This window comes from Ostrinia nubilalis, chromosome 19 (assembly GCF_963855985.1).
Source record: "Ostrinia nubilalis chromosome 19, ilOstNubi1.1, whole genome shotgun sequence".
NCBI lineage: Eukaryota > Metazoa > Arthropoda > Insecta > Lepidoptera > Crambidae > Ostrinia > Ostrinia nubilalis.
Window position 1 is genome coordinate 8,438,438 of NC_087106.1, and position 16,272 is coordinate 8,454,709.

The following is a 16,272-nucleotide window of genomic DNA, read 5'->3' on the forward strand; positions in this document are numbered from 1 at the left end:
CTAGACAGTTCAGATACCTTGACTTCATCTCACAGTTCACCACCGACATAAGGTTCATCCCTGGGCGCGACAACATCGTCGCCGACGCCTTATCACGGATCGAAGAAGTAGCTTGCGCCGTGGACTACGAGTCTCTTGCACGATCTCAGGAGAGTGATCCAGAGCTGCAAGAGCTTCTCAAGCATGGAACAGCCTTGAGACTGCAAAGAGTTGCCACTGAGGCGAGCAACACGCCTGTCTACTGCGACACGTCTCTGCCATCTCTTCGTCCGTACATTACGCCCGAGTTCCGCAAGCAAGTCTTTGATGTGCTACACGACTTACACCACCCAGGAAGATCAGCTACTGTGCGACTGGTGACACAAAGATTTGTTTGGCCAGGGATTCGCAGGGACTGTAGAGAGTGGTCTAGGCAATGCCTAAAATGCCAGAAAAGCAAAGTTTCTCGACACACTACCTCTCTTCTATCCTCTTTTCTTCCACCTTCCTCGAGGTTCTCTCATATTCACCTCGACATCGTAGGGCCATTACCTTTGTCCTGTGATTACAGGTACCTCCTCACTGTCATAGACAGGTTCACTCGGTGGCCTGAAGCGTATCCGCTGAAGGACATCACCGCGGAGACCTGTGCTGCTGCCCTCGTGTCTGGCTGGATTGCCAGATTCGGTTGTCCTGAGCGGGTAACCACAGACCGTGGTCGCCAGTTTGAGAGCCACCTGTTCCAGGCCCTCACTTCTTTGGTTGGTGCGCGCCATCTCCGCACCACAGCCTACCACCCAGCGGCCAACGGTATTGTTGAGCGACTCCACCGCCAGCTCAAGGCAGCGATCATGTGCCACGCTCCAGCTTCACAGTGGACTGAAGCACTACCACTGGTTCTTCTAGGCATGCGTAGTGCCTGGAAGGAAGACCTCCAGTCTTCCCCTGCCGAACTGGTGTACGGCGAAGCACTTCGCCTACCCGGTCAGTTCCTGTGCCCCAAGGACGACTACCTCACAGCTGACGTCACCCAGTACGCGACTCGTCTTCGCGCGTGCATGGCGAAGCTTGCTCCTCGTCCTACCACCTGGCACTCCACTTCGGCCTTCTACGTTCCGCGCGATCTTCACACCTCTTCCCACGTCTTCGTTCGCCAAGATCGCGTGAGAGGCGCCCTGGAGCCGCCATACGCTGGCCCCTACAAGGTTCTCAGCCGACAACCTAAATACTTCACCTTGGACGTCAACGCCAAGAATGTCAATGTCTCCATTGACCGGCTCAAGGCAGCGTATGAGTCTAAAGAAGTTCAGAAGACGGCTCAACCAGCCGAAGAAGACGTCGTGCGGACTTCCAGTGGTCGAAGAGTCCAGCTGCCCGATTTTTATCGACCGTAGTCACGGTCTGCGGAGGGGAGTACTGTGGCGGCCATCCGCCACATTCCTAACTTGGACCACCGCCTTAGATTTCGGAGCGATCCGCTCCCGCCTATGAATTGGACCAGCCCCGACCTGTCTGAATGTGACCGAATGGTTGGCGCATGCGTGCTGCGGCCGTCACAATATGTCTGCGTCACTCGCACACCCGTGAAGACGTATGCTGCCGTCTCGCTTCAACGCCGGTCACCGATCTCCGCTCACTCATCGCCGTTGAAGAGATTTGAAATATGTCGTCGTGACACTTCTTCCGTGATCGCTTTGCTCTCAACGTTTAAATAATTTTATTGCTATTGTATCCTAATCAATCCCTTGCTATTCCTGTTGTTAAATATAATTTCCGATCCGCTAATAACATTCTTCCTTCTACCGTGTTCTTCCTACCTTTATTTCCTGACTCGAACTGCCTAACAATAATCTTAACGATTAAGAATCGGAATAGGATTCCGAGGAAAACATATGGTGGGTTGTTGGCAAATAACCCCCATATCTTTTTTATTACTTAGGTATTTTATTTAAAACGTTGTTTACAGTTTTTATCTGCAATGAGCTGATATGCACACAAAACTCATGGTACCTACTGTTATTGTGTTAGTTGTGCTTCAAGTTGCGGCAAGAGGAAGTTTTATTTTTGACACGGACTGTGTGGTTTAGGTAAAGAATTAGTGAACTGACGATTGACAACTTTATGGAAGTGTAATTAGAATTAACATAATATGTATTATCTCTTGGGTTACGTTGCATCCTTTCTCTATCTATTAGACTTTCTGTAGCATAGGATATACAATTATACATACGCGATTTGTACCATTTAAAACTAAATTCAAATGGTTCATCAATCAATTAAGTGATCTCCTGAATTGGGATATTATATTATGAGTAAAACGTATCGAATAAATAGATAAATAAATGTCGATTCCGTTCATTCATATTATCACACAGCATAATTCATACGTTCGTCACATTTTGCGGTATCATGGTTAGAATGAATTTTCATTCTAACCATATTCGATTTCGAATATTTCCATTGATTAATATTACAACTGTTTCCGCGACAAGGTTAATTATTAGTATTTACCGGTATTACCGGTAACGCTTCCAAAATACAGGTATTGAGCTTTGACCAGCGAAATTAATGCTCACAAGCTTTTGACCGCGGCTCCGCCCGCTTGAGTTTCGGTAAACTGAAGGTTAATATCGCGCGTCTTCAAAAACCCGGGATAAAAACTACCTTAAGTTATTCCCTAGGTCAATATCTTTAAAATCGAAATCGCTCCTATGCCTTAAGCGTGAAAAGGCCACAGACAGACAAGAGGTACATTCGCATTTGTAATATAACTTATAAGTACATATTAGTAGTATGTAGTTTGTTCCAACGAAAGGACATTGACTGCTGGACAATGGCCACAAGAATTTCCAAAACGACCGGTCTTGCACTACCCGCATTCAGGTGCTACCCGCGACCTTCACTAGATCGTCGGTCCATCGAGTGGAAAGCCTGCCTACACTCGTCTTCCGGCTCTAAAGCCTTGATCACACGTACCGAGCAAACAGGCGAGACAGTGCTCTCGGCCGAGTGCTCGGCGGAGCGCTCCAGTATGTGACTCGCTCACCCAACTGTCTCGACCGAGTAAACATTTTACTGTCTCGCCCGTTTACTCGGTACGTGTGATCAAGGCTTTAGACTCGCTCCAACAATCTTTTAAATATTAAACAAATGAATGTAGCTTCTCATCAATTCTCATTCCACAGTAGCTCTAATAAACCCTTTAGTCCACGACCTGTAAATCATTGTAAAAGTCCCCCACATTACTTTGTGGTGCAGTGTAAAGTTACTTTACGGTGCCCCCAGGCGTGCAGTAAAGACCTAGGACAGATTAGTGGTGAGGCAAGGTGACAGTTATCGATGAATCCCTCTATCGATATCGGCAGTTCCGGGAAGCTTATTCTCTTTGGGGGTGTGTCGTGCGCGTCGTGTATTGTAGGCTGATAGTTTCATTTGTGAAATAATGGATAGAAATCTTCATTGATGTTATAATGTATGAAGATAATAATAAGAGCATCTAGCAAGAATCCTTTATGTTTTATTAATTATTTCCTTACTAGCTTTCCGTTCGCGGCTTCGCCCGCGTGGAATTTTATCTGTCACAGAAAAACTTTATCGCGGGCGTCCCTGTTCCAAAAACCGGGATGTCCTTTCCCGGGACTCAAACGATCTCTGTGCCAAATTTCATCAAAATCGGTTCAGTGGTTTAGGCGTGAAAGCAAGACAGACAGACAGACAGAGCTACTTTCGCATTTATAATATTAGTATAGATAGTATATGTAGATTCGTGTTAGACGATGCATGTAGATTGATGTGATAAGTTCTATTAACACCATCTCCGTCAAACTTCACGCTTCTATTTAAACAAAAGTTTCAAATCAAATTCGCCATTATTAATAATACTCATACGCAAGACATTATCATCACAGATGATTTATTCTACACGTCTATATTTAGCATTGCAAATGCAAGAATTTCAATAATTTTAACACAAATATTTAAAAAAAAATACTTACATTAACATACTTACCTGATCATCATCATAATTTCAGCCATAGGACGTCCACTGCTGAACATAGGCCTCCCCCAATGTTTTCCATGTTACCCGATTGGTAGCGGCCTGCGTACATACTTACCTCCCCCTCTTCAGCCAAATGACGTCCACTGCTGGACAAAGGCCTCCCCCAAGGTTTTCCACAATGAACGGTCCTGCGCTGCCCGCATCCAGGCTCTTCCCGCGACCTTTACCAGATCGTCGGTCCACCTAGTAGGAGGCCTGCCCACACGGGCTGGAAGACATACTTACCTACTTAGACCTAATTTTTAAACAATTCTCTAAAAAGTCAAGTCACATCACTAGACGAAATAGACAGAGGACATATACTACGTAGGTGTCAGAGGCGACAGTGTCTGGCCGGTAGATTTACTGCCTACACCCTCCCTTGAGTGGCCAGCGCGATGTTTTAGAAAGTGCAAACTCGATTTTCAGTTCGGAGTAATCGAGAGGACTTGAGGTATAATGCAGCTACTGTATTTTCCCGCGATTTTTAGCTTTTCTCCACTCATTAGGTAATATGGAATTGACGGCATAAAAATATTTTCTAGACGGCGCGCGGCGCAGTGTAAAATGTCCAAGGATATTTTTTTTTATCCACAACGAGGAAGCTCTTGGCCTGTATCTCACCTGATGGTAAGTGTTGATCAGGCCGAAGGATTTATTTATTTAAAAGAAATGAATCTGAATGTTTTAGTGAGCTATCTTTGACTTTGACAAAGGTGACAGATATGATGTTTTTATTGTTTGATGTTTACTTGCAACTACGTAATCATAGTAGGTAGGTACTGCGTTTTTGGTAGAAAAATCATGTATTTTTCATTGAACGACTGTTATACTAATATGTTAATATGAAGCAGTTAGGTAAATCTTTAATCCACGCTACTAGAAAAGACTCCATCCTTAAACAAAAAGAAACATTTTTGAGTTGTTTTTCTTTTCATCCAAGGAAACAACATGATAAAAATGTATGAAAACAACATTTAAGTGAACGGTTTCAGCAATCTCAAGATTATTTAAATTTTTAAGTAAAATCTGGCCTTATTATTGTGTAGCAAATACTCGTATTATTGTTGACGGAATATAATATTTATTATAGAAACGACTACTGTCTTATTGTAATGGCTGCATACTGCATGTAGTGTATAGTAAAAGAAATATGGAAATAAAGTACCTACCTATCCTGCATAAAATGTAGATATTTCATCAAATTGTCGGTACAGTCAACGACAAAATAGATAAGTTATTGTGGAAAGTGGAAGTAAGGACGAAGGTTAATTTAGTCGCAAAAAAAAAACTGGAAAGAGAAGAATATTTCTATGTAAACCAAACATTTGTCATGGTAGGAAAATGAACATTGTTTTGACAATGGGCTAGTTTCCTAAAAAAATTTTTTTAGTCCGTCATGTTTAATATCAAAAAATATTGGACACATATATTTTTATTTTCAATCTAACAAATAATTACATAGTTATGGTGCGTTGAAGTTCCGCACGACGTCACAACGTGCGGCACTTTTATGCAAGCATTGACGTCACGGGCCTCTTCTTATGAACTTTGGCGCGCTTTATCTCTTTAAATTTTCATTAGTTTGAAAAAGTGAAAAATACGTGTAGAGTATTTTTTGATAAGTTAACTGACGGACTAATTAAAACTCTTGCTTTTTGACCCAGGAAACATCCCTATTGGCAATGATACGACCTGATAGAAAGCAGGAAGGTGCTGGATGCAGGCCCTACCAACCGGTCAATATGGAAATCATTAGAGGAGGCCTATATTCAGCAGTGGACGTCCTGTGACTGAAATGATGATGATGATGATAGAATTACCAATAGGCAACATAAAAAAATATGGGATATTTATTCTCCCATTACACGGCTCCAACTTTTTTTTGCGACAACAGTATCTATGCTTTTGGCTGGTGTAACCATAGAATTATAATTCTATGGTTTTCTGTGGTCTAGTGGTAAGACTACCTGCTTCAGACGCAGAGGTCCCGGGTTCGATTCCCAGTGGGGGCAGATTTTTCTGTTCGGTTTGGTTGGTGGTAGGGCTTATCCTAAGTCAGCCTGGTTAGCTACCACCATCTTACCTAAGTCTGTCGCCATAACAATGTTGTGTTCAAGCAGTTAAGAGGTAACATAGCCAGTTCCACTGTGGTTGAGGATTCCGGGTGAAGCTCACTTCCAAATTCGGCCTGATCATCACTTACCATCAGGTGAATTACAGGCCAAGAGTTTCTTCGTTAAAAAAAAAACTAGTTGTTTGCAATAGGTACTACTGTGAAGTAGAACCTACACCTCTAGTTATTATTGTTTTCTTTATCCAAACATTTGGCGCCAATATTGACAGATCATATTGCATTTTTGTCCCACACGAGTGATCTGTGTACAGAGGTTAGTTGTTGAAATTGTTGTGCAAATAAAAGTATGAAATGTTTGTATTGAATAAATGTTTTCGCGTTGATAGATAAATGCAATTAATTACATCTGTATATTACACAGAAACTTTAATGAAAGCATTGTTATTTATTATTAATTACAATATTAGTAGGAAGTACTTTAAATTACTTTACATCTTTTACGTTATTATGTCCAAATCCATTCTGGATTATGATGTGCTGTCGTGGATCAAGCTTTTTTTTTATATTTTTTAATATAATCAAATAATATTTAATATTTGTTTTTTCAGCAAAGTTCTATTGTCTTCCAATTCTTATGGTTTCTCATTTGTCCTGCGCAAGTACTTTTTACTATGAAGGTATTGTACCTACTTTGTAAAAGCTGTTGGCCGTTGGAGCAGAAAAGTTCTCGAGTGGTTGCTGGAAGAACCTGGATGCGGGCAGCGTAGGACCGGTCGCTATGGAAATCCTAGTTTTTTATCCGCCATTTTCTTTTCCATACCTTCTTCCCACCACCACTTTTCCTCTCGCCTGTACTTTATGATACGCATCGTATATAAACATAATTACGCACACACGCGGAGTGGACCCGATTTGTTTCCCGGGGTCCTTAACGCATTATTTATGCGTCCATTTACGTTACGACGACGTCACGGGACCGTGACGTGATTTGTAAAGGTGGCCACACATTGTGAGCGCTCGCGTGTAAATTTAGATTCGAGCGAATCGTTGGTAAATACAGTGATCTTCATTATGTTGCAAGTCTTGCAAGCTGGAGATTGGGTACTTAAAATGGCGCTTGGAGGAGCCACAGCAGTGGTGATGATGTTGAAATCTTGCAAGATACGCATATGGATAACAATCAAAGATTAAAACGATTATCCAAGTAATCTAAATATATACAACTCAAAGGTGACTGACTGACTGACTGACCGACATAGTGATCTATCAACGCACAGCCCAAACCACTGGACGGATCGGGCTGAAATTTGGCATGCAGGTACCTAGATGTCATTATCCGCTAAGAAAGGCCGCTAGTTACTTATAAATTACTACTCAATCAAACCGCTTAGTAATTTGGTATTTGAAAATACACTGTTAAGAATGAAGAATCAAATCAAGGATGTAAAATGCATACTGTTACTTCTACCTACTGGCATCTGGATTATTTTTGAAAGATTATTATGAGTATTTCATTTCAAATTGTAACCAGTAACTGCCTCGAACGAAACATTAATAATCCTCGACCAATCAATACAATAACAAATCGTAACCTTAACAGTTTGAGCTTGTAAGCGAACGTTACATCACACGTAAACGCTCCTCTAAAGCACCTTTGATATATTTTTCGTTACATCGAAAGGAAGGGGTGAGAAGTGGAAGCGTATTACGTCGCGATGGAGCGTCGCGAGGCAACGGACCGCGTCGATTTCGCTGCGTCAACTAGTCAAGTTAGTTGAGACATTTTTTGGGACGCAAATGGTCTCTAAGTTTCGCTTACTTACTTACTCCAGTCATTTGAGTAAATAAGAAAGTCTTTATTCAGCACAATATGATGGACAATAATCCGATTTATTGTATCCGAGTGGCGTAGCGATTCACGCCCGTATTCACAAACGATACTTGCTTAGGTGAAGCAGCAAATCGAATGCACAGCGTTGAATAGTCTGTGATTGGTTCGTGTGTCTGTGTGCGTCTACGCGCACTGTGAGACCTCATAGTAATGTTTGTGAATACAGACAAAAAGAGTTGTGTATCTAATAATGGTAAACACCACCAAATTACATAATTATTATGTAACACCATAAGATGCCAAATGCCAATGCTTTCTTTAGGAAACTTTAATGACTAGGAATAGTGCTAAAATTATTATAAGTACACCTAGCTAAACAAATTTTGATATTATAGAAATAGCTCACCTTCATTCTTCGTTTGGTCAAAAGGAAACTAAGTAGGAAATTCTGTATAACATAGAAAAATATTGAAAGTGCTAAGTAGTGAGCTGAACACATTTACCTAAGTAAAATTCTGTCCCAAAAAGAAAAAAAAATATAGGACTAAAAATATCACTTTTGCCAACTTTTTACTTATTTTAGGTAAGTACATTTTAGTTTTAAGCACAGAAAAACTTAGCTCAACCCGCGACGCTATGACCTGCTCAAGGGTAAAAAGTTCTAGATCCAATCCAATTACTGTTCAGATTAATTTAGGAAACGAACAAAATTAATCTGAACCTTCAAAAACCGGGGTAATAACTATTATGATTTTCCCTGGGTTTCGAACTGTATAACAAATTATTTAATTTTGTTAAGTTTAAGCGTGAAAACGACAGATATACAGACTTAGTTCTGCACCGAGATTCCTCGAAGCGCACCCATTTTGAGGCGTACCTAATAAAGCGCACCTAAACTATTCTTGGAAGCGCACCTATGTTTTTTACTAAATAAAGATTTTGAACTTTATGTCTACTAATTACCAGAGCAACATAATATAGGTGCGCTTCGACGAATAGTTCAGGTGCGCTTCATTATGGGAGTCAGCGTCAAATAATTCGTGACACTCAAAGTAGCCAAAAAGTTCGGAACACGTCTTTGTTACAATTGGAATAAGGTTGTGTTGTCAACTTTTTGGCTATTTTGGGTATCACGAACTATTCGACGCTGACTGTACACCTCAAAATGGGTGCGCTCCAAGCTATACCTCCTGCATTTATAATATTCGCAATTTAAAAAAAATTATGGACGTATAGTTGCCGGTATTCATAGGCTTCATTATTTATTGTCTGGCTTTTTCCCTACCCCCAGATTGAGCGTAAAATGTCCGACGCACTGCTCTGCAATCGAGTGGCAGTGATTTCATTTAACAAACCCCCCTCCCCCCTCCCGTCTCGGCGTCTAGCCGTCTGGCCTGCCTAGGGTTACTACACGATAATTAATTGCAGGAAAAGTTTAAATATAACACCGGTCAACAAAAAAAATATTTTTTTTTGCGCATGGATTTTACTTATTATATTCTGATTACATAACCTAATTTACATAAAAAAGTGCGATTACAAATCGAAAATATTTGCTTTTGAAGAAGTTATAGCGATTTGAATTTTCCATCTTCATAGTAGAATGTCTCTAAAGATGCACGTCACATTCTCATTGGGATACATTTATAGATAATTATGGTGGCTTATTCGCAAGAACAGGGGGCACGCTTCCGTCAAAATATAGTGGGATTTGAGAGACGACGTTACCAAGGCCAGTATCCTGAAAGCATGATAGGGTTAGGTTTTTATGAGAAAAATCTTCTATGGAACACGACAGGGAAGTAGAACTTTTCATTTTTAATAAATATTTGGACTCTATTTTAAAACTTCTCTTGTGAGAATGAATCCTAAATGATTGTTTAGTATGTTTTAATAATAAGAAATAATGAAAGAAAGAAAGAAAGAAAAATATTTGGCAACAAATTGAATCATCTATATGACCATGTTTCATATATTCATTGATATGCATTTTTCTATTTTTTACACATAAAAGCAAATTCAGAACAATTTTTTGTTGTTATTCTTATTTCTAGGTATTAAAGTAATAAAAATAAGCTATGCATAACCCGTGCGCAAAAATACTGTAGACAGTTGTAATAGATATGGAAATCCTTAAAGTGCGACACTCCAGACAACTAATTTTTTCTGCAGAATCGCATTTGTTACGACTGAAAAGTTTCTGAATAAGAAACGAATGGAATGCATCATTTGATGCAAGGTACATAGGTACTTCCCTGCGTATCACATTGAATCAAATGTGTTTTAAATAATAAGACACATTATCCCATTAAATTGATCGACGACGCAGAAAGTTTCATGCATGCTTGATGCATGAATTTCTATATTTAGACTTGTCACAAGCCATAAATATATTCTTGAATAGCATTTCGTACATTAAGTAGTTGGTATACATATTAAATGAGCATAATTTTAGAAAAGTGTTTTTTCTATTATTCTTTCCTTAAAATCAAAAGTTAGTTTAAATTATCTTAAGATTTAAATTTAAAGAAATTATTTTCTATATTATTCCTGCGCAGGAAATGTAAAATCTATAACAAAAGCAATATCTATAAAATCGATAACTTTCATGCTGGCAGCCCTAGTATATAAAGGTATATGCCCACCACGAGGAAGGGTCCGGTTGCTAAGCGATCAGCTATGCAGACAGGTATACAGGGTGATTTTGTTATCAGCATCATTTTTTTTTAATAAGCTCTTTAGAACAATTTAAAAATACAACTTTATCATAATTATTCTTAATTGCGGCATTTTTCGCGAAAAAAAATATTGAAAATCTAATTCGCGGGTGCCCATATCTTAATTTTTAAAAGTTAAGGCTTCTCGCATAGCATTATGTCTATAAGCTTTGTAGTAAACTGTGTGCACGTATTTTTCTATGAACGAAGCAAATTATCCAAGTGAGCCAATTTTGAATCCGCGCGCAGCGGATAAAAATAATTAGATATGAAAAAAATACATATTGTTTTTTTTTTAAGTAGGTAAATCGATTAAGTTACTGATTCTGAGTCGCTCCTAAAAATTTGGATGCTGATAACAAAATCACCCTGTATGCATAGAGGGGACAACACCGCTAATTGATTGGGACTCGCCAGATATGAAATTACGAATCAATTTGCAACGTGCATTTCATTTAGCAAAGTAAACAGCAACATCTTATGTCGTTGATATAAGTGCTATTTTGCGACAAAAATGTGTAGATTGAATGTTCCTAGGTATTATGAAAATGAGGGTTCGGAGAGGGATTCTAATTACAAGTATTATAGGTATTATTTTAGCTGCCCAAATTAATGAGGTATTGTCTGGATGCTTTGATAGATTGAAATTCAAACTTTTGATGTTGATTGTAATTAGGTATAAGTTTTGTCTGGAGGGTTTGGGGTAGCTACTTTTAGGATGACAACTTTGCTTAGGTGATGGTGTTTTAAAACTGGCTTGTGAAATGAAATCGGTTAATAAGTATGTATGTACCATGAAAAGCAATACAACTAAGTGCTGATATTTCAAAAAAGAAAAAAATTGTCATTTTGACATAGTTCCCACTGAAACTATCAATGTGCCATGTAACTTATTCTTCAGCTAAAAGTTATCCGATGATTGAAAAATCAGACGCTAAAGCACTCATAATTAACTTACTTGTGTATTAATTTGTTAATTGCCAGAATTAACCCTCTTTAAGATGTTCGGTTACTAAACAAAAAAAAATTGATTGCCAGTAACAAAAAATAGTAACGGCTACAATATTTGTTTCCTATTCATTTTCTATTTTGTTAGCAGAATTGCCCGCAGGACACGCAGGGGGAACTAAGTTGGAATACAAATAAAAATGCAGGTTTCCCCTTTTCATTTCTGTTTCTATTTTCTATTTTTCGCGCGTTAATTGAGATCAGAGGAATATGTCAGCCATTTTGCAGGTAGTGACGTCACTGACGTCCCTTTGATATTTCCGATTCCCCCTCCTCACGTTACTAGCTAACTTTTTTCGGGTGTTACGGCAAATAACAAGCCTCAGGAAAATGGTAAAAAAACATTCGGCTATTTTGTGTTTGACTGTGGCGTTCGGATTTGGGAATGTTTGGTTGAAGGTACAATATTAGATTTAGTTTTCGTTACATGGTAACCAAATACTTGTATTTGGTTGCTCGCGCATGATAGCTTTGAATTAAGAGTTTTTACTTTTTGGTATTTTAGAGTTGAGTTTAATTCTCGGGTAAGAAAGACGGTTCTGAGCGCTGAAATTCGTACGTGGAGACGTATTTTTGAATTATTAGATTTCTAAATCGCATGCGATGTGTGTGAATTTGATTGCAATTTGAAATTATTTTGAAAATGCCAGGCTCATAACTTATGGCGTGAAATATTGCATACTCTACCTACCTTACGCAAAAAATACTTCAAGAAAATTAAAAAAATCAATTATTATTTACCTACATAATTTTGTAATAACTACTTAACATATTAAATTTTCCATAAAATAGGTATTTCGATCATTCTAAAAATGACTTCGCCGGCTTTTTAGTCTATGCATAAATCATGTTTAATGTAGTTTGATAAAACTTACACAAAGAAACTAAGTAATAAACCTTTTAAAAGTAATTTCATAGCCATCAGAACAACGAGAAGAAACAAATTCATCATCCATATTAATCTTACTGTGGAATTTAAAGAATTTAAACGAATACAAATAAAAATCATATTTTAATGGGTTCTCTCAATTATGTTAATACCATAAAGTTAATATTCCTTCGGAATAGAGCAACAAAGAATGAGCGAGCGAGATGTCACTATCTGCAACCCTGTGTGATAAAAAGAGATGTGTGATGCTATCATCGTCACGTCAATAGAACCATTTTTGCAAAAGATTTGACAGGCAGTGACACATAGAGGCACAAAGAAAATTTTAAATTATAGTTTTTTATAAAAATATCGTAAAATCCTGTTTATTTTTGGAAAATTTGTTTTCTTATATAATGGTGACCTGTTCCGTCCTTGATTGTGATGTACACCAAAGGAATAATCCTGCAAAATATTCATTTCACAGGTAAATTTATTGAAATCGACACCTCCAAACTTTAGCTTTATTTTTGTAAATGCGCTTAGAATTTTAAGCACTAAGTGTGATAATTATGTTCTTTAAACATTAATTTAAGTTGTAAGCAAAGATTTCATGCTCATAATCCAGAATTTATGAATATTTTGTGTAAAGAAATAATTTTCGTTTTACACTAGGGTTGTACCACAATCGATAAATATATTTTCTGCGCTGTTTATCACAGTCACTGCTGATTATGTAGGTACATAAATGGCGTTTGTATGTGAATATAGAAAAGTATTATTTTGTAATTACCTGTTAGTTAATAAACTAAACTAAATATTACATACTAAATATAATAATAAATATGTTTATGCACACAGATGTTTGTACTGTGCGGGAATCAAACCCGCTACCTCCGGAATAGTAGTCCGTTTCAAACCACTACACTATACGGCCAACAACGATTATTACATCGTTAGAATCCTATTTTCTTACGTTATCGTCAGAATTATCATTTTTTAATTATTGTTTTACTCCTACTAATATTATAAATGCGAAAGTTTGTATGGATGTCTTGATGTTTGTAACTCTCATTCTTCCAAATAAATAAGTTGAATAATTTTAATCTTCTGAGTTTTTTTTTATTTTCTTTGGCCACTCTCCCAATTCCCATATACCTACAATTCCATTCCATCCTATTCTATTTATATTATTACTGTTAGGTGTTAATTAATATTTAATCGATATCGATATTCATGTGAAAAGTAACGACATACATACATCACTGACATGCACACATATTTATTTTTACACACACATATGACATCTCATTTTTGGTTTCGTTTGACAGCTCGTGATTGTTGCTCTATTCCGAAGGAATATTAACTTTATGGTTAATACAGGATCGGTATGCGAGTCCATTTGTGACGTGTCCGAACTGGATGCTTTTGGGGATCCGTTTAAGTTGGGAAAAACTTAAAAATAGCACATCGAATCTGAATAAACCGTGAAAAAAAAAAACGATACCTAATTATTAAGTATTCCTACATACAAAAAATATCCTACTTAAATATGCAAGAGCACAATGTGTGGTAATGGGACTCAAGGAATCGTAATATACTTTTTAAAGACTACTTTATTAGGTAGGTACATATTTTATGACATTTGTGTTAACCCCTCAATGCATGTTAAAATAAGCATGTGTCAAAAATGGGTTCTATGTGAAAAGATTTTACTAAAAATTTTTGGAAAACCTACCTCAATAATCTTCACAATATTTTGGTTGAAATACTCATTCCAACTCACCAAAAAACCACACGGAATTCTTACTAAGAACTTTTCCTTTTACGCCACATCCCGCTCGTAAATTATGTCGATCACTTTTAAAAGCGAAGATAGTGTCGAACGATTTATACATCACGCCAGGATGTTTGGGAAGCGGTGACTTTATGACGTTTCAAATAGTTTAATAGGCCAGCGGATATGGTGGCAGCATTATCAATTATAAAAGCGGTAGAATCATTTAGCATTAAATATTGTAATTTTGATGAGTAACCGTGAGTCGAATGGGAGTGATCTTTGGAATTTGAGCCGCGGTAAAATCAAGGCATATGCCTTATTGTTGTGATGTTTTGGTTGATATTTCAATATCTCTATTATAATAATTGTTACTGAAGCCACGATAGCCGAACGGTGAAGGGGTCGGACTGGCCGACTCGTGATCGAACGCGGGTTCGGTCCCGTGATGGTGAGCTCACTCCTGACACAAGCATATTTAGCTTAGTACGAGGGGCTAACGGGACTATTAATAATTTGTATAAAAAACAAATTACTAATAATCTTAATAAAAATGTTACTATATTAGATACTTAGGTACCTTTGTATACTTTTAAACCATGTTAGGGGGCGTCCATAAATTACGTGAGACAATTTTGGCTATTTTTCAACCCCCCCGCCCCCCTTGGTGAGATTTGGTGAGATTTTACCTGACCCCCTCCCCCACCCCCAAATCTCACGTGATATTAAAAAAATCCGAAATTTAATAGTTTTGGAGTAATATAACTGAGAAACATTTTTTTTGTGTGCTTTAACGTTGTCGCTAACGAGTGCATCAAAAAGATCTATAAAGTTGAAGATTTTAGTTCTTGAAAGTATCTGCTAGGGACACTACAATCATCATACATTTAATGTATGTCATTTTTTACGCAGTCGCTAGCGGATGACGATTGATGTAAAGTCGCACTAAGCCCACTGATTACGAATAGATCCAGAAAAACACGTGTAGTGACAGCGGTTAGTACTAGGGTCACATTGTTTTTTTACAGAAGTACGTTCCTTTCTACAAAATCACTAATAATCTAGCAAAATCGATTTTGATAAAAAAATAACTTGTTTTATAATTTTCTTAATTTCGTCATTTATTCTGCATTTTAGTATTCACACATGCAGACGGAAGCATTTTTAGTTTTATTTGTTTAGACTGTATAGAATAAAATGACATTATCATCATACAAATATCATTTTTTAGTCTTGACAAGGAACCCTTATAGTTTCGATATGTCTGGCTGTCTGTCTGTCCGAGGTTTTGCTTGGAAACTATTGGCACTAGGGAGCTGTAATTTTGTAGAGGTACGTATATTAATCACGCCGACAAAACGGCAGAATAAAATTTTGAAAAAAATTTTTTTTAGGGTAGCTCCCCTACATGTAAGTGGGGATGATTTTTTTTTTCGTCTTCTATCCCATCGTGTGGGGTATCGTTGGATAGGTCTTTTAAAATGGCTTAGGGGTTTCTAAGACCATTTTTAGATTTAGGGATCCGTTTGAAAAATGTTAAAGTTTTAAGTGCCAATTTTTGTCCGAGTAGGGCATCCCCCCGCTAAAAACTAAACTGTTGGCTTGATAAATTTAAAAAAAATTCAAGATTATAGTGCTTTTTATGAACTTTCAAGGAAAACTATAGCGGTTAAGATAGATCAGTTAGTTTAAGAGTAATAGTCGTTTTACTCATGTATTATAAAATTTCATACCTAATAAAAATCCTTAGAAGAAATTATTAAAAGTGACTTTAGATGAAGTAATTGCTTACTTCTGAAATATATTGTGATAACGACGGACAACTACGGAACCCTACACTGCGCGTGGCACGACACGCACTTGGCCAATTTTTTTACTTAAGATTTAACCCAGTTTTCTGGCAAACTATTTCTCTATTTCTTGTGGAAAAAAATACGTGATATTTCCCGAGACCCCCCCTCTCCCCCACGTGAGAT

At 37.7% G+C, this 16,272-nt stretch overlaps 1 protein-coding gene and 1 long non-coding RNA gene across 4 annotated transcripts in view; one reads left to right on the forward strand and one right to left on the reverse strand.

Annotated features, from left to right (window-relative positions):
* Positions 1–16,272, reverse strand: part of LOC135081163 (brain tumor protein) — a 666,947-nt gene that overhangs the window by 222,194 nt on the left and 428,481 nt on the right. The window lies entirely within an intron of this gene.
* Positions 12,685–13,625, forward strand: LOC135081295 (uncharacterized). The gene is made up of 2 exons (XR_010259177.1): positions 12,685–13,006; positions 13,381–13,625. It is a non-coding gene; the product is annotated as an uncharacterized LOC135081295 (long non-coding RNA).